The sequence below is a fragment of the Heterocephalus glaber genome, unplaced genomic scaffold, assembly GCF_053883595.1.
Source record: "Heterocephalus glaber isolate CG9 unplaced genomic scaffold, H.glaber_assembly_v1.0 deba00001673, whole genome shotgun sequence".
NCBI lineage: Eukaryota > Metazoa > Chordata > Mammalia > Rodentia > Bathyergidae > Heterocephalus > Heterocephalus glaber.
This window is the reverse complement of record NW_028258410.1, coordinates 11,384,046-11,404,538: the sequence shown is the minus strand read 5'-3', so window position 1 is coordinate 11,404,538 and position 20,493 is coordinate 11,384,046. Positions and strand designations below refer to the sequence as shown.

Below are 20,493 nucleotides of genomic sequence, written 5' to 3'. Positions count from 1 at the left end.
TTCTAATTAGAGAGGCGGTCTGTCACTGTGCTCTGACTGGCATTTCTCTGACGATTAGTGATGTTGAGTGTTTTTTATGGACCTGTTGACCATCTGTATGACTTCTTTTGAGAAATGTCTGTTAAGGTCTAGTGTCCATTAAAAAAATTTTTTTTTTGCAATCGAGTTGTTGGGGTTCCTTACAAAGTTTGGATATTTAACCCTTTATCAATGTATAATTTCCAGATTTTCCCTCCCATTCTGTGGGTAGTAATTTCAGTCTGTTGATTTTTTCCTTTGCTATGTAGAAGTTTTTTAGTTTAGTGCACTCCAACTTATTTATTTTGCGTTTGTTGCCTGTTTTCCTAGGTATTTGAACCTGGAACCAAGAAAAACTGTTCTTGGGGTGTCTCACTGAGAATGTCTGTAGAATCTTATTGGTGAGACCCAATGCTTTCTAGTTCTATCCTCTTTGCAGCCTGCCTGGTCAACTCTTCCTTCTCAGAGGAAGCTACCCACATCCTGTTATCCTTCCAGGAATTCTCCTAGAATTTTCTGTTAAAATGATGATATTTGGATAATAGCTGATTAAAACTGATAACAGAGAATGGAAATCATGGATTAGACCCTCAAGGAAATGCAAAAAATAGAAACTTCCAATCAAGAAATAATAGAAAAAGTGGACACTCACTTATACTGGAGTCGGGGAAGCCAGCAGTGGGGCTTCATAAAGGCTCCAGTGTTTCTCTTTAAATCCTCTGAGGTCACCTGTAACCAACTTGCAAGCTCCAACAGACCAGGAAGCTGCTGCTCTCTACCAGGTGCCAGTAAATACTTTTTAGAAACTGAGATAGCATTCATGTACTATATAACTCATGCCCCTAAAGTGCACACTTCAATGTTTTGCTTTGTTTTGTTTTTTTGCATTCACGAATCTGTGCAACCATCACTACTATCTCCTACTAGGACACTGTCACCATCCCTCAAAGGAAATCTGTCCCTACTGGCAGAGTTACCACCATTTCTCCCCTTCTCCCAGCCACAGGCAGTGAGTAATCAACTTTCTGTCTTTGCGGATTTGTCTACTCTGGATATTTCCATTTCACATAAATGAAACCATACAAGATGTCATTTCCTGTCACTCATTTCTTTTACTATGCATACTATTCTTAAAGTTGCCCATGCTGTCATTTATGTTAGTAGTTTTATTCCTTCAATTGAATAATACTCTATTGCATGGATACGTCACACTTTTTATCCATTTTTCAGACTGTGTTGCTGTTATGAACATTCATGTAGAAGCTTTTGTGCAGACATGTATTTTCATTTTCCTTGTGCATAAAGTTAGGAGTGGAATTGCTAGGTCATATGCTAACTTGTATTTAACTTTCTGAGTAACTGGCAAACTATTTTCCAAAGTGACAGCTCCATTTACATTCCCACTAGCAATGTAGGATGATTCTAATTTCTCCACATCCTTGAAACACTTGTTACTCTTTATTACAGCCATCTGCGTTGGTATGAAGTGGTGTCTCATTGGTTTTCATTTGCATTTTCCTAATTACTAATGATGTCGGACATCTTTTCATACATTGTTGCTCATTTATTGGCTTTTGAGAGCTATCTACCTACCTCTTTGCCCATTTGTTTTTCAGTGCTGGGAATCAAGTCAGGGCTTCCCATATGCTAGGCAAATGCTCTACCACTGAGCCACACCTCCTAGACCACTGCCCATTTTTAAATTGGCCATTTGTCTTTTCATTGTTGGATTGTAAGAGTTCTTCATATATTCTACATAGTAGATCTTTATCAAACATGATTTGCATATATTTTTGCATATATACATGATTGCATGTATTTTCACTTTCCTGATACTGTCTTTTGAAACACTAAAGTTTTAATTTTTTTTTTTTTTTTTTTTTTTTTTGGTACTAGGGATCGAACTTAGGACCTTGCAGTTGCGAGGCAGGTGCCGGAACCACTAAGCTAAATCCCTGGCCCCCTAAAGTTTTAAATTTTTACAAAATGCAACTAAATGATTTTCTTTAGTTGCTTGCACTTTATGTATTCCAAGAAACTATTGCCTATTCTAAGGTCACAACATCTTATATTTACATTTGTTTCTAAGAGTTGTACAGTTTTACCTGTTTACTTCTTTTAAGGTCTTTGATCAATTTTGAGTTAATTCTTCTGTATGTTATGAGATAAAGAGCAAATCTTTTTTTCTTTTTTTGAGACAAGGTCTCATTATGTTTAAGGCCAGCCTTGAACTCACCATGTAGTCCAGGATGGCCTTGTGATCCTCCTGCCTTCCAAGTCCTGAGATTATAGGCAATCACACCTGGCCCCAATTTCTTTAGGGATGGATATCATCACAACTAGTTTTTGGAAGGGACTATTCTTTTTTAATTGTCTCAGCACCCTTGTCAAAAATCAACTGACCATAAATACATGGAATTACTTCAGGACTCAGTTATATTCCACTGAGGTATCCACAAATGAGTTCCAGTGTTTATTAATGTAGCTCTGTAATAACTTTTGAAATTAGAACGTGTGAGTTCAACTTTGTTCTCTTCCAGGATTGTTTTCACCATGCCGATCCCTTGCATTTCCATATGAATTTTAGTATCAGCCTGTCAATTTCTGGAAAAAAGCCTGTTGACGTTGATAGGGATTTTTTGTTTTGACAGGGATTTTTATAGGCATCTCCGGGGAAGTTTCTATTCATTGCCTCTTGTTGCTGTGTATGGATCATAGTTTCTTGTTTCCTTGCATATCTCATAATGTTTTATGAAAGCTAGCCATTCAAAGTAATATAATGTGGCAATTCTGAAAAGCAGATTCTTTCCCTTTCCCGGAGTCTATGGATGTTGCCATTCACTGTTACTGCTTTTCGGTGGTGTTGCTTGTTAGTTATTTTTCTGAATGAATTCAGTAAAGTCTGCATTTTTGTCATGCATGCGGCCAATAAATCTCTGCTAGGTTAGTTTGATAGTTGGCTAGTGATAATAAAGAGATTTCCTTAAATTCTTGTAATCCACCAGTCTCCGCCTTTGTGAGGGGCCTTGTATGTCTGTTGGGCATGCCGTCGGCAACTGCCTTACCTTTCACTCCCTCCTGCACGGAACCTTGCCGTGAGTCAGAAATCACAGCACAGAGCCCCTCCCGTAATCTCTGAGCATGTGCGTAACTGGGGGCATCCGCTTCTCAAAGCCCCTGCAGCTTTTCATGGTATTTCTATAATTTTTCCTTTTAAGCTTTTTGGTTAGCTACCATTTGCCCCAACTATAACCCACTGCTTCATCCAGGCATGAAGTGTAACAACTGCCTCTGTTTTAAGAAAGGCCCTCAGGGAAAAGGATTTTCACACTAGGCAAGTTCCCCAGTCAGGGCAAGCAAAGGTGTCCCAGTGAGTTCTTCTAGGGAACCACCAGCCTCGTGGAACAATGGCTCTCCTCTGGGAATGATGCTCGAAGACCCTCCCACCCCATCTCCTCTCCTGGTACCTCCCAGGCCTCTGGTTTTCACTTGGATCGCAAGCTGTTGGTTTTCAAAGCCACAATGAAGCAGAAATGGGGAAAATGAAAACAGGACATTAAAATGCCACAAAGCCCATTATTTTTATCAAGATTCAGCCATTTTTCTTAAATAAGTGCTTGCCTGATTGCTATAAACCTTGGGTTAACGTCTAGAATTCTAAAAATGTTGACAATTTTTGCTAGTTTCCTCATGCTTTTCTGGAAGATTGTACTTTTTTTATTAGTACATGTTTGTGGTACATAATAAATATATTCATGGTGATGGATGAGAGAAATGTTAAAGTTATTTCCTCTATCATTTTCATGAACATCACTTCAGTAAACTTTGCCAAAAAAATTTGATAGTAAATATTTTGAGATTTCGGGGAAACTCAAGGATTTATGCAGGTATTTATGTAACAAGAGAGGAAAAAAAACAGATTTCACAAAATTTTAATTGAAAAAATTCAAATTACAATAAGTACAAATTTTTGGTTACATACACAGTTTTTCCAATGAAAAGAATGGAATTCTTGGTCCTTGTGTTTGCACAGCAGGCGGCAAAACCACTGAGCTAAATCCCCGGCCCAAGAATGGAATTCTTTTGGGTGCGATAACATTTTCCTTAATTGGGGATCAAAGTTAGTTGTCATCATAATCAACTGAAAATTTTTATCTATTAATGGTCATCTGTAATGAGATATTATGTATTTCATTTTTTAAAATGTCTTTTCACAAAGATAGGTATTACCAGTACTGATATCTGTACATAAGCATGCTATTTTAATTGTGGGTACCCATCACATACAAGGCATTTATGAGATCCTATTAGATTCTACTCGTGATATTTGTTTTACCTTATCACTCCACTGCATATTAATCACTCTGAGTTGAAGATTATGGGGAACCTTCTCCACTGCACAGTTAAGTAGATTTTGCAGGGTATAAACTTCCCTTCAGAATACAAGCTCCAAAAAAACACTGCTTCAGCTGTATTTTGAGCTCCAAGTATGATCTCACTGGATATTTGTACTGGTACAGAGATGATCTTCTGCTTCTTCCCCTCCTCCTGCTGCTCTTCCTTGTCCCCCTCAACTTCCTCCTTTTCCTATTCAGACTGACCACCGGGCTGGTTTTGATTTTGAGAGTCTCACTAAGGTGCCCAACTGGCTACCAAGTTATGATCTTCCTGCCTCAGCCTCCCAAGCAGCTGAGTTAAAGGGATGCACCACTGTGCGTGGCTAGAGATCTTTCTTTGGTTTAGACTTTTGACATCATGTGAAGTACATAAAGCAGCTTAACATGACTTGTTACTCAGTATTAGTAAAGTAAAAATTACTTTACCACAATACAATTTTGCATATAAGAACCATTTTGGGCCCAGGGATTTAGCTCAGTGGGGTTGCCGCCTGCTGCGCAAGTGCAAGGACCCAAGTTCAATCCCCGGTACCAAAAAAAAAAAAGAACCTTTTTGCCTTTTACTATTAACTTAAATGCATTAAGAAACACTTTCAAATCCATAGTAAAATCTTATTCCCAAAGTCATTCACTATTTTAGAAGAGTGGATCAAACAGGTTCTTTTTGTTCAGAAAAAAATTAAATCTTGGCCCTGAGTTCAAAGTATCGTACTAAAACTTCAAAATTTTTCTTTGAGTACCGGGGATTGAACTCAGGACCTTGTGCTTGTGAGGCAGGTGCGAGAACCACTGAGCTAAATCCCTGGCCCCTAAAACTCCAAATTTTGATAAGTCTTTACATTTCCACGTGGTGGGACAAATCAAGGTATTTCTCTTTGACTTCTGGCAAAAACTCATGGAACTCATGATCAAGTCTGTAAGAGCAAAGTTCACTGTTAACAGTACTTGTTCAATGCATACGTGACATATTCAAATATTTTCTTCAAAGTTCTATCTATAAATAATGCAGCGACGAACGTGAGGAAGCTGAAATGGCGGAGCAGTGAGCGCCAGCACTCTCCAAGACAAGCTGTGTAGTCTGGAAAACAACAGCCTGGAGAGGAATCCAAGTGAGGCGAGGTTATTCCGGAACCACAAGGGGCTGACAGAGAAGAAAATAGGATTGATACGGAAGAAGAGATGGCCCTGTGCAGGGGACACTGCACAGCGCCCCATCAGCAGCTGATGAGCCACCAGCTGGGAAGCAAAGTAAAACTAACAACTGTTTTGCTCAAGGAGAACCAGAGAACTGCATTGGGACTGAAAGAATTAGCAGTTGGAACTGGCAGGGAAAAACGCAGGCCACTGCTTCACAGCGGCCTTCTGCAGTGGACAGCTGGTGGTGAGTAACTTTGGTTCAAGCGCGCAGCCACAGCGGAGGAGCAGGAGCTGGCGGGACGCCACAGTGGGGAGCGCTAGGTGTCTAACCCGGGTCCCAGAGCAGCCCCTCAGCGGCTTCACACTGCCAAGTTCCCGGAGTGGGTGAGGGAAGGCCAGCCGGAGCAGACGGGGGCCCCGCTGAGGCCGGGCTGGAGAGGACCGCACAGACCAGCCCCGTTCTGGGGGAACTGCAGCCATAGGCCTCCGGCGTGAGCAGACACATCCTGGCTGGAGCAAGAGCCTCGTGTCCAAAGCAATAGAAAACGTTCTTTTCCTACTCTTTATCTTTTTACTTTGGTTTTTATTCTTTACTGTTTTCCTCCTTCTGTACATTTCCCCCCACACTTTTACTCCATTTTTACCCTCTTTTCTCTTCCTCTTGCCTTTTTTCTCCCAATATAGTTTGCAGAGCATAAGGGAATTCTCTCATTTCCCTATATAGCCCTTCTACTTTGGTCCGTATCTCTTTGCCTGACTTCTTTTCCTGTGTCTTAGTCTCAATTTTCCTTTTCTTTCCTCTCCCACTTTTCATTTGTCTCCCTTTAACTTTTCTCTAACATTTCTATCAGTCCTAGAATCTTTTTCCATCTCCGCTTCGCACTACCAGTTTTGTACCCAGTTCTCCCTGTGAGCCCCCTGTAAAGACAGAACACACCCTTTCTATCATTAGGACCCTTCACCCTCTCCTGTTTCCTCCTCCCCATACCACAGCATAAGATCTCAAAATTGAATTTAAAAAATAAAACTTTTGTTTTCTTTTTTCTCTTCTGTTACCCATTCTGGCATTACTGGGTCCCCAGCCCTCTGGGCACTAGATAACTGATTCTATAGAATTACTGTGGAATGCTGTTTTTCACCATTAGAGGAGACACAGCCATTGCGCTTAGTACACGTTAACTGCAGGTCAACACTTGGGTTGTTACGATGCTTACACAATAACCGTGGATTTCTTCTCTAGGCTAAAAGGTGACCCAAAACAGGGCCTCGTGGTGTGTTATTTCTCAACCAGCCCTGATAGATACCACTGTAATGGATTAGGCTCTTACTATTCTAGCTGATTTGATTGCATAGGAAGAATCCAGAATCAGTGGACAATTTCGGGCCAGTGAACCTGTCTGCCAAATCCACCATCACACCGAGGGAGAGGGGCAGCAAGAGTTCCTAACCCAAGAATTAGGACTGGATCAGACTCTGCAAGAATGCCCGCAGCCTGGCAGCCGCAGCCTGGCTGACAGAGGTCCTGAGTGTGAGTTGGCTTCAGTATTTCGGTGGAGGGGTCAGAAGGGTTATGGGTTTCGAGCACTCAGACTCTGGTAAAGAAGCTACTTGGGAGTCACATCTGCAAGGTCTCACAGGAATATATAATCTGTGTTCCCACTGGACATCCTATAGGTGTAAGTTTCTGTATGTTTTATTTATTTAGTAATGTGGGGTCATGCTGTGTTCTTTTATGGTATCCTGTGTTTATTAGGTTGTTACTTTTGTGTATCTGTTCTTTCATTGGCTCTGATTTAATAGGTGTCCAGGTTCTCTCCCCTGTCTCAGCTCCATATCTAGTTTCTTCACCTCAAACTGCGGAGACATTACTAACATATTTCTTTGTTCTTTTTCCAAACACATAGCCTCCTCCTCCCAAGTTTTTAAATTCCCCATACTTAGCTCCCTCACAGCCACTCCTGTCTTCCCTAGTATTATTCCTCGGTCCTCCCCATCCTAAGCCTTTGACTCGGCCGTACCTTACCTCGCTTACCGTCCTCCCTAGCAGCAAGCTCTGACAACCACACAGCTTCCCTCAATCACAAAGTAAACCTTTCTCCTATATCTCACCCTCACCCCCACAACGTATACTCTGAAAACTCTCAATACCAACCCTTCATCAACTCAAAGTACCCCGAAAGAATCAGACCCTGAATAAAACTTCTTCTCACCTGCCGCTGTTCCCCCTCAAGCCTCCCCCTTAGTGTCTCACACTCCTGTCAGCCACCTCCCCTTCTCCCACCCCACCTTGCCTCCTCACTGCAGAGCAACCGCAGATACTAACCTGCTGCAGTGTGCACAGAGAACAGACCAAGGGGGAAGTGTAACTGCAAGGACCATTAGGCTGTAAGATCGAATCTGCGCATGCTGTTGTAGCCACAAGCAATTCTTTCAGCAAAACACAGGGACAGAGTCAAAATTACTTGAAGTAAATAACAGGAGTAAACACTAGCACCAAAAGTACAAGGCTGAAAATTAATCACGGGGAGGCAACATCCTACTAAAAATCTCCATATTAGCCACAAACTCTCCTCAGTTCTTTTTTTTTAAGAAAATGGTTTTTATTTTAAATATGATAAAATGTTTAAGTTCATATTTTAAAGTTGGTGAAATCTCAGATTTATATAACGTTTTGTATCCAGTTTTGGGGGGCAACAAAAACATCAGTATGGTCAAATGTTAACTCATTTCACTTTTGTATTAATAACAAATTTATTTATACAGTAGTCCTGAATAGGCATAAGAACTTCTTGGCATTATTTTGTTTTTAAAATAAAACACTATGTAATAAATTATATCATAACCCCAAAAGTATGCTGGAAAAGTATAAAAGGTTAGAGGGAGAAAGAGCTTCAGTTTAGTGTCACCTTTTGGCATGTCCTGAGTCACCATTCTTTCCTGTTTCTAAGATTATGATTTTTATTGTAATTGGTTTCGTTTTAAGATGGCAACATAGTAACAAATTATTATTGACATAGGCTTTTCAATTTGTCCAAAATTATGCATTGTAAGTGGAATAAAGCAGCATTTCCAGTTAACAAATGGATCTATGGATAATGAGGTGTCTCTTAAATAAAGCTTGTGACAATTAAACCAACAAATGGTGGCAATGAGAAAACTATTGACAAAGTACAACCAGGGAATGCTCAACTCGATAAATGCTGGAATCTGCATTTTAAGAAAAGGATACCTGAAGCAGTACTAATGGTAACCAGGTACCAAGAAAGCAGACAGTGATTTTGAGCAAGAGTAGACTTTCCAAGTTTACAATGTAACTAGGGGGGGATGAAGAAGGAAAATATAAGATAGACTCATTCACATAGAAAGTTATTCAAATATTCTGTACCAAGGTAATAACTTCTGGCCAAGAGGTTATAAAAGCCATGAATAAAATCATCATGGAAAGTGACAGGCAGTAACTCTGACTGCTGACATAGACAGGACATTGGTAAGAATAAATATTCTGTGCCTTCAGGCTTTGGTAGATACCTGGTTCTCCCAAAACATAAGCAAGGACTGAAATCAAAATCAAAATTACTGGAAAGAAATAAAACGACTTCTGACATTTAGATGATAGCTTGGTGAGTTTAGAGAAATTCAGGCAATAATCTATACAAGATATTAAGAAGACTGGATAATGCAAAAACCCATAAGTAAAGGAAATAATTTGAGCAAAGAGGCAGATATGATATTTAGTAAACCTAATACCTAAAAGTACAAAATCCCTGAAATACGATATAATGGAAATGTTTACCAAAAATAAATCAACAAATGCTAATGAAACATAAAAACATTCCATAAAATTTTGATAGCTGTTTTTTCTTCTCACTCCTAGTGTGAGGATATTTAGTAATATTTTCCAAAGTACGATCAAGAACAACAGACAAGTAGCATCCAGAGGCAGATTTGTTTGATGTACCTGGTACTGAAAAGAGCAGTTGTCTGCAGAAAAAGGTGTCATATTTTTAGTTACATTTCAGGAAGACCTGCTGAAAAATGCATGATAAAACCCTGCTTCACTTTGTTTTCCATTCGCATCCTGCAGTTTAACTTGACCTTATCGAGGTACAAGGACACAGAAGCATAGCTGCTGACCTGAGACTGCCAGGTGGTGTTGCCTGGAGAAGGAGGCCTGGAAGGGGTGACCTGGAGGGGTGGGTCTCTCCAGAGTCTTCCTAACCAGTGATCCTCCTAGTCTATTTTGATTTTGCTGCCTTCAATTATGTCACTGTTGGTTCCTTGCATAGCATTCCACTGTGCCAGAATGCTATGTAAGCTCTGCATTTGTGAGCCTGATGAATGGAAAGAGCAGATTTTGCCGGTGTGGGTTATCTCTGCAAGCTGAGTCACCAGTGCTCCTCTCGGGGCTCCTGGCTGCACCTTCCTCCAGAGTCCCCAGCAGAAACCACTAACAGGAGCTCGAGGCGCCCCCTCCCCCGGGCCCACGGCAAAGTCACCTCTCCTTACTTCTCTCGTCACCAATCTGCAATAACCCCTCCCTCACCAAAAAAAGGGGAATAAAAGGGGCCATATGTAATTTTTTTTTTTGGTACCGGGAATTGAACTAGGGTCCTTGGGCTTGCACAGCAGGCGGCGAAACCCCTGAGCTAAATCCCCGGCCCGGGCCATATATAATTTTTAAAAAGATACATAAACAAACAGATGCAAAAATCTTCAACAAGATATTAGCAAATAGAACGCAGCACATTATCAAAAAGATTATACATCATGATTGTTGTAGTCAGGACTTGCAAGGGAGTAGATTTAATACAGGACACATAATTTAAAAGATTAGTGTATAACAGTCACCCAAAAAGTCAAATGCAGAGGAGTGCAAGAGATCTGTCCACACACTTAGAGACCTGAAGGATCCAGCCAAGGGCCTGGGTCCCACGGCAATGTCCCGCACAAGTCCAGCTGAAGGCTTCGAGCTCAAGGCAGTGTCCTCCATGAGTCCAGCCAGAGTCCTAGAGCCCATGGTGATGTCTCATGCAAGTCCAAGATCCTCATGGAGGATCTGCACCAGGAAGGCCCGAAGGCCAGTGGTGGAAACTAGAAAGCCTGCACGAGCGGGGTGAAGGATTTGTGCAACCAGGCTGAGGGATCTGCACTGGAGCCAGGAAGTGATCCTCAAGGCGAAGAGCAGAGCTCCCCTGACGAGAACATTAGCCATACCCAGCGACAGCAAGGACCTGAGCTCTAACGACAAGAATAGCCAAGTTTGCATCAGGGTAACCAGCCACAGCAAGCTTCTCCTAGAAAGTCAACAGCCCATGATCTTCCCTTCCAGTTCTCTTTTTACATCACTGGCAAAAACCCTCAGGTGGGCCTTCCACACCCAACAACACTGATTCAGCTCAGCTGTGTGGTCCAAGTTGCCCACTGGTCCTCCACAATGATCAAGTAGGTTTCATCCCAAAGATGCAAAGATAGCTCAACGGACATAAGTCAATCATTGTAATACATCACGTGAACAGAAGCAAGGTCAAAAACCACGTATGATCATATCAATAGATGCAGAAAAGGCTTTCAACAAAATCCAACACTACTTTATGATAAAAACCCTAAGGAAAACAGGTATAGAAGAACCATACCTGAATATGATAAAAGCTATGCCTGACCAATTAATATCCAGCATTATACTAAGTGGGGAAAAACTAAAAGCATTCCCCCTAAAGTCAGGAACAAGACAAAAATGTCCACTATCACCTCCTCTGTCCAGCACAGTACTTGAAACATTAGCCAGAACAATTAGGTAAGAGAAAGAAATAAAAGGGTAAAGGTCCAAAAGGAAAGGGGAACCAAGGAGCGGGGTGGGGGAAAGGAAAGGAGGAAAGAAAAAAACATGAGAAGAGAAGGAAAAAACGGAAACAAAGTCTTTGTAAACAGGGAAGGGTGGAGGGGGTGAAGGGAGGGCAGGGGAAGGGGGAAAAAATAAGAACCAAGATACAGCATGTACAGGTACAAGATCCCAATGATGAATGGCATCATAATGTCTACCTAAAATGTACCAGTAAACTTAATAGAATTTAAGAAAAGAAAAGGGTTACATATAGGAAAGGAGAATTCAAATTATCATTATTTGAAGATGACATGATTCTCTACATAGAAGACCCAAAGATCTGCACCAACAAACTTAGAATTAATAATGAACTTCAGCAATGTAGCAGGATACAAGATTAACAAACAAAGATCATTACGATTTTTGTATACCAATGAGCAGGGTGAGAAGGAAATTATGAAAATAATACCATTCACAGTAGCTTCCAGAAAAATGAAATTAATTTGGGATTAGGTTAATTCCTTGAAATTAACCCAACCACTGAAGTGAAAGACCTCTACAAAGAAAACTCTAGTACTCTGAAAAAGGAGATTGAAGAAGACATCAGAAAATGCAAAGATATCCTCCCTTCCTGGATAGGCAGAATGAATATTGTCAAAATGGCCACACTCCCAAAACTGTTACACAGATTCAGTGCAGATCCAATCAAAATACCAACAGCATACTTTACAGATCTGAAAAAAAATCCTAAAATTTATATGGAACCAGAAGAGACCCAGAATAGCAAAAGTAATTTTGGGCAACAAAAGCAAAGCAGGAGGCATAGCAATACCCGAATTTAAGCAATAGTGATACAAACAGCTTGGTACTAGAACAAAAACAGACACGTGGATCAGTGGAGCAGAAATGGGGATAGAGAAACTTCCCCAGAGACATTCAGCTATTTGTTCTTTGACAAAGGGGCCAAAAGCACATGTTGGAGAAAGGACTGCTTATTCAACAAGTGGTGCTGGGAAAAGTGGTGCTGGTTACCTGTGTGCAGAAGATTGAAACTGGACCCTTATCTCTCGCCATGTACAAAATTAAAATCAAAATGGATTAAAGATCTAAACATTAAGATAAAAACAAATCTAATGGAAGATAAAATAGGTAAAACACTTAAAGGCATATGTATCGGAAAGAGTTTTCTAAACAGAAGCTCAATTGCACAAGAAATAACAGCAAGAATGGACAATTGAGATTATATCAGAGTAAAAAGCTTCTGTACAGCAAAAGAATCAATCAGTAGAGAGAAGAGACAACCTACAGAATGGGCAAAATAATTTTGCCAGCTACTCCTCAGACAGAGGATTAATATCTAGAATATATAAAGAACTCAAAAAAAATTAAACCACCTAAAATTATAGACCCAGTCAACAAATGGGCAAGAGAAATGAACAGGCACTTCACAGAGGAAGAAATACAAATGATCAACAAATACAGAAAAAATGCTCAACATCCTCAGCCATTAGAGAAAGGCAAATTAAAACAATGCTAAGATTCCATCTTACTCCAGAAAGAACGGCAACCATTAAGAAATCAAACAATAACAAATGCTGGAGAGGCTGTGGTGAAAAAGGAACTCCTTCATTGTTGGTGGGAATGTGAACTAGTACAATCATTATGGAAACCAGTATGGAGATTTCTCTAAGAACTGAGATTAGAAATTCCATATGACCCAGTGATCCCACCAGCAGGTATCTTCTCCAAAGAGCTTAAGACATCATAGCTACATGCATAAACTACAGAGATACATGCATGCCAATGTTTATAGCAGGACCACTAGTAATACCTAATTCCTGGAAATAGCCTGAATACCCATCAACAGATGATTGGATAAAGAAAACGTCTATACATAATGGAATACTACTCTGCTATAAAGAATGACAGATATGGGGCCGGAGATTTAGCTCAGTGGTTCCGGAACCTGCCTCGCAAGTGGAAGGTCCCAAGTTCGATCCCTGGTACCAAAAAAAAATGACAGATATGAGACATCTGTAGGAAAATGGATGTACCTGGAAAATACAATGTTGAGTGAAATAAACCAGACACACAAGCTTAAATACTGTAGGGTAGCTCTCGTTTGAGTGAGGCAAAGTACAAAGAGGACAATAAAGGGTGGATAGAAGGGGACAAGGAGGGGCCGGGGATTTAGCTCAGCGGTTCTGCCGCCTGCCTCGAAAGCGCAAGGACCCGAGTTTGATCCCCGGTACCAAAAAAAAAAAAAAAAAAAAAAGAAAGGGACAAGGAGATGGATCTCTTGCAACAGGGAAACGGTCCAAGGTTAAAAGTGCAAGGAATGAGGAGAAAGGGAGGGGAAATGAGTAGAGTAAAGATGTGCCATGTGCAGGCCTAATAACCTCAGTTAGCATAAACATCATATGCCATAGCATGAACTAAGATCAAAAATGTCAACAAGAATAAAAAATGGGAGAGGAGGATGGAGGGAAGGGGGAAAAGAATTTTTAAAAAGAGAGAAACTAAGGGCTGACGATTTAGCTCAGTGGCACCATGCCTGCCTTGCAAGCACAAGGTCCTGAGTTTGATCCCCAGCACCGCCAAAAAAAAAAAAAAAAAAAAAAAAGAGAGAGAGAAACAAGCTTGGCACGAACATGTAACAACCCCAAAGATGACTGTAGATGCATGAACTGTGAACATGTACTAATAAAATTAAAAATTTTAAAAATACAATGAATTACCATGTTCTTTAAGCCCTTTGTTTCTACATATTAGCCAGCAAAGCTTATTTTACCTCCATACTTACTTTTATGTACATCAGCTGTAACACGTGTTAGTAGACCTCAATTCCAATTTACTGATTAATGACTTTTCGGGGTGTTTCATTTTAGTTTTGAGATGGACTTTCGCTGTACTGCCCAGGCTGGGCTTGGACTCTGGGGCTCAATCAATCCTCCTGCCTCAGCATCTTGAGCAGGAGAATTACAGGTGTGTACCACTCTATCAGGTTCTTCAATTTCTTTCAAAATATTCTCACCTGTTATTGTTCCATGCAGACTATTAACAGAGGGCAATTCTTTAGCCTAGGACTGAGGATTGAACCCAGGCCCTCCGCCATGCAAGTGCTCTACCACTGAGCTACGCCCCCTGCCTCCTCTGTCTTGTTCTCATTCTTTCTCTCTCCACAGGACCTTGCAAAGCTGCTTAGGCTGGCCTCAAACTTTCAATCCTCCTAACCTCAGCCTCCTGAGTAGCTGGGATTATAGGCATGCTCCACCATGCCTCGCTCTTAGCCTAAACTTCAGAATCAGGATTGACTTCTCAAATGAACAACTGAACATCAACATCTGCCTTGCTTTTTCCATAGACTACAGCTGTGACTCCCAATGTCCTAAACTCTTCAGGTCACTATTCTCACCCCAAGGCTAACATTCATAAACACATGAATCTTCTGTATACATTCGTCTAGCTGCTGTAATCAAATATCACCTCATCAAGTCGTTTATAAACAGCTTTCTTTTTGGGTAGCCAATGAACCACCTGATAACCTATTTTGGTAGGAGATTCTATGTCGTTTTTAGTTTTTGTGAAGAAATTCTGCCATGATATAATCTTTAATGTTGTTGTACCTTGTATTCTCTAGGTAGAGCTATTATGACATTGCATGATAAATGCAATGTTTTGTCACGTAATTTGCTAATAAAACAATTTGAACTCATTATACCTTATAAGTGTGACACTCAAAGTCCAGTTGTGTCTTTCCTTATCTTGACATAAAGGATATGTACTCATAATTGTTTTAAAGTTGCGATGTGGCAACCTGTGTGGCATGAAAAATGTTGCTGAATTATAACTGTGTAACTGTGATTTCCACTGTGCTAAGCAGCAGTTTAAAGCAATCAATGTGCCACCTGCAATCCCTGCTGTAACTCCTCCCCTTTGCCACTGAACACAGCACAAAGTGACCACAGAATACATGCAACCTAGTGAGGATGGCCGTGTTCCAATCAAAGTTTACTTATGGATACAGAAATTTGAATTTCATACCTATATCTCATGTACTACAAAATATTCTTTTTCTTTTTTAATCATTAAAAAATGTAAAACCTCCTCTGAGCTCAGGGGCCATATAGAAACAGGTGGTGAGCCACATTTGGTCTACGGGCTGTAGTTAGCTGATCCTTTTTATAAATCAACAAGTGTACTTCTTTTTGGTGCCAGGATTGAACTCAGGTCCTTGTGCTTGTGAGGCAGGTGCAGTGCCACTGAGCTACATCCCTGGCCCAACAAATGTACTTCTTACTTCAAGCTGCTACTAATTTATCTGTGAACGTGCCACTTGTACGTGGCCTAAGATTTAGTAACCAGAGCAGGACAGGCAGCACAGCACCTTTCCCTACCTTTACCACCCCACCAACTACTCAGTTTATTTCTCTGGAAGAAACCAATGGTGTCAGTTGCTTCTCTAATTTTTCAGAGTTATTCCATGTGCATATAAGGAACTACATACAGAGACTTCCTCCTTTCCTCCTTCATGTCACCAGCATGGCTATAATCAAAGGCAGACAATAACAAGTGTTGACAAGGATATGGAGAAATTGGAACCTTCAAGCATTGCTGGGGGGAATGTGAAATGATGTGGCCATTTATGTGACCCAGAATTTCACCACCATTTCTATAACCCAAGAAAGGAAAACAAAAAATACACAAAACTTTGTACACTAATGTTTTGTTTGGTACCAGGGGCTCAAACTCGGGACCCTGCACTTGTGAGGCAGGCGGCAGAACTACTGAGCTAAATCTCCGGCCCTTGTGCCCTAATGTTAATATTATTTGTAATACCTAAAAAGTGGAAACCACTCAAATGCCCATCAACTGGTGAATGGATACATAAAATGTGGCATATACATGCAATTAAATACTATTCAACTATAAAAGTGAATAGTAGTTTTCATCACAATATGGTAGAATGCGGAAAACATTAAACTAGGTAAACAGAGCTGAGTACAAAAGGTCACATATTATATGATTTCACTTATATGAAATGCCCAGAATAGGCAAAGCCACAGGGACATAAAGCAGATCAGTGGTGGGAGGGAGGAATGGGAAGTGACTGCTGATAAGAATAGGATTTTTTTTGAGGGATGCAAATATATAACGGTGATGGCTGTATAACCTCATGAATATAATAAAACCACTGAATTATATGTTCTAAACATGTATGATATGCAAACTACATCTCAATTTTAAAAACTGGAATACTATATATAAATCTTGTCTTTTCCCCTCAACTATATCCAGAGGCCCATTGAAAGGGGATAAAGGGCTCGGGATTTAGCTCAGTGGTGCCGCTGTCTGCCCTGCAAGCGCAAGGTCCTGAGTTTGATTCTCAGTACCAAAAAAAGTAAAGGGGATGAGAAACACAGAAACAATGAAAGAATATTTCCTTCTGTTAGCTGTACCTTACTTAAAACCAAAGATTTCATGGCCTAAATCTCAAAATATCTGCCTCAAGGAAGGGAACAAATTTTCAAAGCATTCCTGGAACTAAGTTTTTAAAAACTCTATAACTGGTAATAAACAGACCTAAGATTGCTGATAACCAAACCCATCTGAAACCAACCCTACAGCTGATCCACCGGAGATGTGAGGAGTCCAGGCTGGATTGGTTCAGGTGGCGCGAGTTAACAGTGGGGATCACTGAGCCATGGTTGATATAGAAAGCAAGCCTGACAAGATGGAACCAGAATGGAAATACCTAGAAATATTCTGAGGACACCGAGGTCCCACTATTTGAAACATTCCTTGTGCGCTTCTCCTCCCTAAGGCAGAGTCCCTCCCCTATGCCCTCCTACCCCATCTGCGCTTGGCTGGTAACTGGAATCCAAATTCCACAAGTCCTGGGAGTGACAGCCATCACTAGGGTGGGTGAATGAAGAATGACATCTGGAAAGAACAGCAGGAATTGGTAGTGTGTACAGGCACAGATCTTGGGATATTTGTGTGGGACTTGGAGGTCCTTGGGCAAAGAGGTAGAGTTAGTTTCTCACTGGGGAGAAGTTATTGATTTGGGTGCATTCTTTCAGGAGGTGTGGGCAGCTGCTTTAGCAGTTTGCTGGTTTGGCCCATGTTCTGAATGCTTCTCTGTGCCAAATGACATGGCAAAGTGAGAAACACTTTGGCATAAGATAGAGGAAAGAATTCAGACTCCAGGAGACAGGAATGCTGCACTGAACTGTCCTGAGTTTCCCACTTACTCCACTCCTCCCCGCTGGATGGGTCTCCCACTAGTTCCAGAAGGCTCTCCACTCACCTCGGTGGGAGATGGTAGTCTTTTAAGTGGGCTTTGATTGGCTGTTCTCCTACCCCAGGGATGCTGGTGACAGAGGCCTCACAGGTCTCACTGACCTGCGCCCAGGCCAGCTTGCTTCAGGTGGCCCCCATTATCTGACAGAAGCAAAGTGGGCTTGGTTATCATGACAGGCAACAAGGCACAGGTACTGGGCTTCACAAAATGGTGTGAGGCCTGGGGAGCTTCAGCAGCAGTTAATTAATTCAATGGTTCTCCAGGATTAAAGTGACAGGCGATCCATCCTTTGTAGGTGACCATAAAAATAAAATACAAATCAAGGTCTAATGGAATTAGTTTGAGCTTAAGAAAATCAAGGCACAAGAAAGTCAGGACTTTTTATCTAATTCCCTGTGCTCAGTTTTACCTCATTGATGCGGAGTATGTACAATAAAATAGATGCTAGGTGACCGTGACATCCACATAAATAGAGACAAAGTGCTGGTCTTCTTCCTCACCAGTCCCCCAAATGTGCCCCGAGACAAAGAACATACCTAAACCTTTAGTCTACTGGATCCAAGTTACTGCTAATTACTGGAATCTCGGAACCCTGACTATTACCGTGGTCTGCCCTTCAGAGTGAGGTCTATAACAATTCAGAGACAGAGTTATGATCGAGGCCACCAATGGCAAGCCCACCTCAAGGCTCTGCTCTGTTTAGGTATAATGTCACTGGTGTCAGGCATAACCCCTTCACTAGCTCACCAAGGTATGAGTTAAGAGTCACTATGGTCATCAAGACCCAGGGAAAGATAGCAGAACTTCCCTTTCCCTCTAAAGTAGCAGTCAAAACAATATTACCTCTCAGAGGGAAACAGAGATCACTGTGAACAATAAATACTCAGAAGGGATATGCTTGGTGATTCCTATGACATCCTTGCTGAATCAACTCTTCAGCCACTGCAGAGGATTTCTGTAGAAATCAGAAACCAACAGAATCAGGTGGTTTCTCCAACTGTGGATCCCAACCCGACTGTCATATTAACTTACAGGAGAAAAATCAATACAGTACCTGGAAAGTACTATGCGCTTTTAATTGAGCACATTCATTTTTCCCCACAACCCCTAAAAATACTGTAAGATTTAAAAAATTTTTTAAAATTTTTCTCTTTTAATGTCATCCTTCCTTACAGTCCTCTCTCACCTTGGACCATGAATTGGTCCCAATGAACAACAAACACAGAGAGCTAACTGCTCTACTATGTCTTCCAATATTTCACAGAACAACTGCCCTAAGGAGACTTTTTAAAAAGGCTTTTCTGCATCAAATTATCCTTGGATGGCCGGGCGTGGTGGGGCATGCCAGTAATCCCAGTACCCAAGAGGCTGAGGAAGGAGGATTGCCACAAGTTTGAGGCCAGGCTGGGCTACATAGTTCAAGGTTGGCCTGAACTATAAAACAAGACCCTGTCTTCAAACAAACAAACAAAAAATTAGCCTTGGGTGGACAGGAATGTGTCCATTCAATCCAGCACATGGGCTACTGAAGAAAAAGGAGTAATATTTTAACAGGACCAAAGGAATGTGTATCTCACTCAGAAAGCCTGAGCATGGAACTATGTTTTAACTGAATATGACTTTGCACTATTTTCATTTGGAAAAGAAGGGAAATTTTTTAGTTATTTAGAAGAAGCATATGAGGAAATCTAACTCAGGACATGTTGAAAGTACGTGTGTGTTTCTCATTGCACATGTACATATGTGCACACTTGAAAGTCAATGGGCGAGGAGCAGGGAGCATGGCTTGGTTTTGATGGGCCAGCAGCTCCAATGCCAATGGAGCACAGTTGTCCTCATTTGCAGTCATGTGACAATGAAGAAGGTGGCAGTCAGAGCAGCCCGCAGTTACAGCCACAGTACTGGGCAAACAACCCCGAGCAAGTCAGTTTCTTTTCGGTAGGAACATTGTAAATGGCAAGACACAGAAAATCCAACTAAAATGTCTTATTAATGAAGGACACATAAAGTGTAATTATAAAATATACAACAAAGCACACATTTTTTTGAAGTGTGTGTGAAACATACACCAAGTTAAATCATTCCGGGAAATAAAGCAGATCCCAACAAGTTTTAAAAATTGCAATCACATACAGTGCAAGGGGTGATCAAAATAAATGGTGAAAGTTTACATTTTTAAAATGTATTGCAGTAAAAGACACACTGGCATTAATCCCTTTCAAAAGACATTCTTCCCCCTTGGAACTCACTCATCCCTCGTTCTTGCCACTTCCTGAAGCAGTTCTGGAAGTCCTCTTTCATGAGTATCACTGTAAGGTAGAATCAAAAATACGGTGGATGCTGCGGCCAAGTGCCATCCAACAGAAAGGCAGTCGTAAAAACATGATGGTGTGTCCCTATCTACCTTATTCAGCAGCTCTAGCACCCTTTGCTTCTGGCTTTTCCCCAAAGTTAGAATGACCATGAAAGATGAATGTCTTGAATTGATTCAGGACATTGAGCCAGCCACAGCAGCACAACTAAAGATATTCATGAAAGCGCACTTCCAGAACTGCTTCAGAAAGTGGCAAGAATGATGGGATACGTGGGTTTGAAGTGAGGAAGAGTACTCTGAGCAGTTAGTGGCAATATTTTACTGTAATAATGTTTAAAAGTTTAACTATTCACCGTATTTTTGATCACACCATGTATGTTCTTTGACCATGAAAGAATCAAACTAGAATCCAATAAGAAGATATTTAGACTATCCTGAACTATTTGGAAATTAACACATTTCTATATAACCTGTAGATCAAAGAAAAGACAGGGCCAGGGAT

General features: G+C 41.0%; 1 long non-coding RNA gene and 1 pseudogene across 2 annotated transcripts in view; both read right to left on the bottom strand.

Moving 5' to 3' along the window:
- LOC147822162 (uncharacterized) overlaps window positions 1–20,493 on the bottom strand; it is an 86,190-nt gene that overhangs the window by 44,510 nt on the left and 21,187 nt on the right. The window lies entirely within an intron of this gene.
- Window positions 5,564–20,493, bottom strand: part of LOC110348353 (putative G protein-coupled receptor 160) — a 34,875-nt pseudogene continuing 19,945 nt past the window's right edge. The window contains exon 4 of the transcript XR_015445994.1: window positions 5,564–18,632. The product of XR_015445994.1 is annotated as a putative G protein-coupled receptor 160 (transcript). The remainder of the gene's footprint in view (window positions 18,633–20,493) is intronic.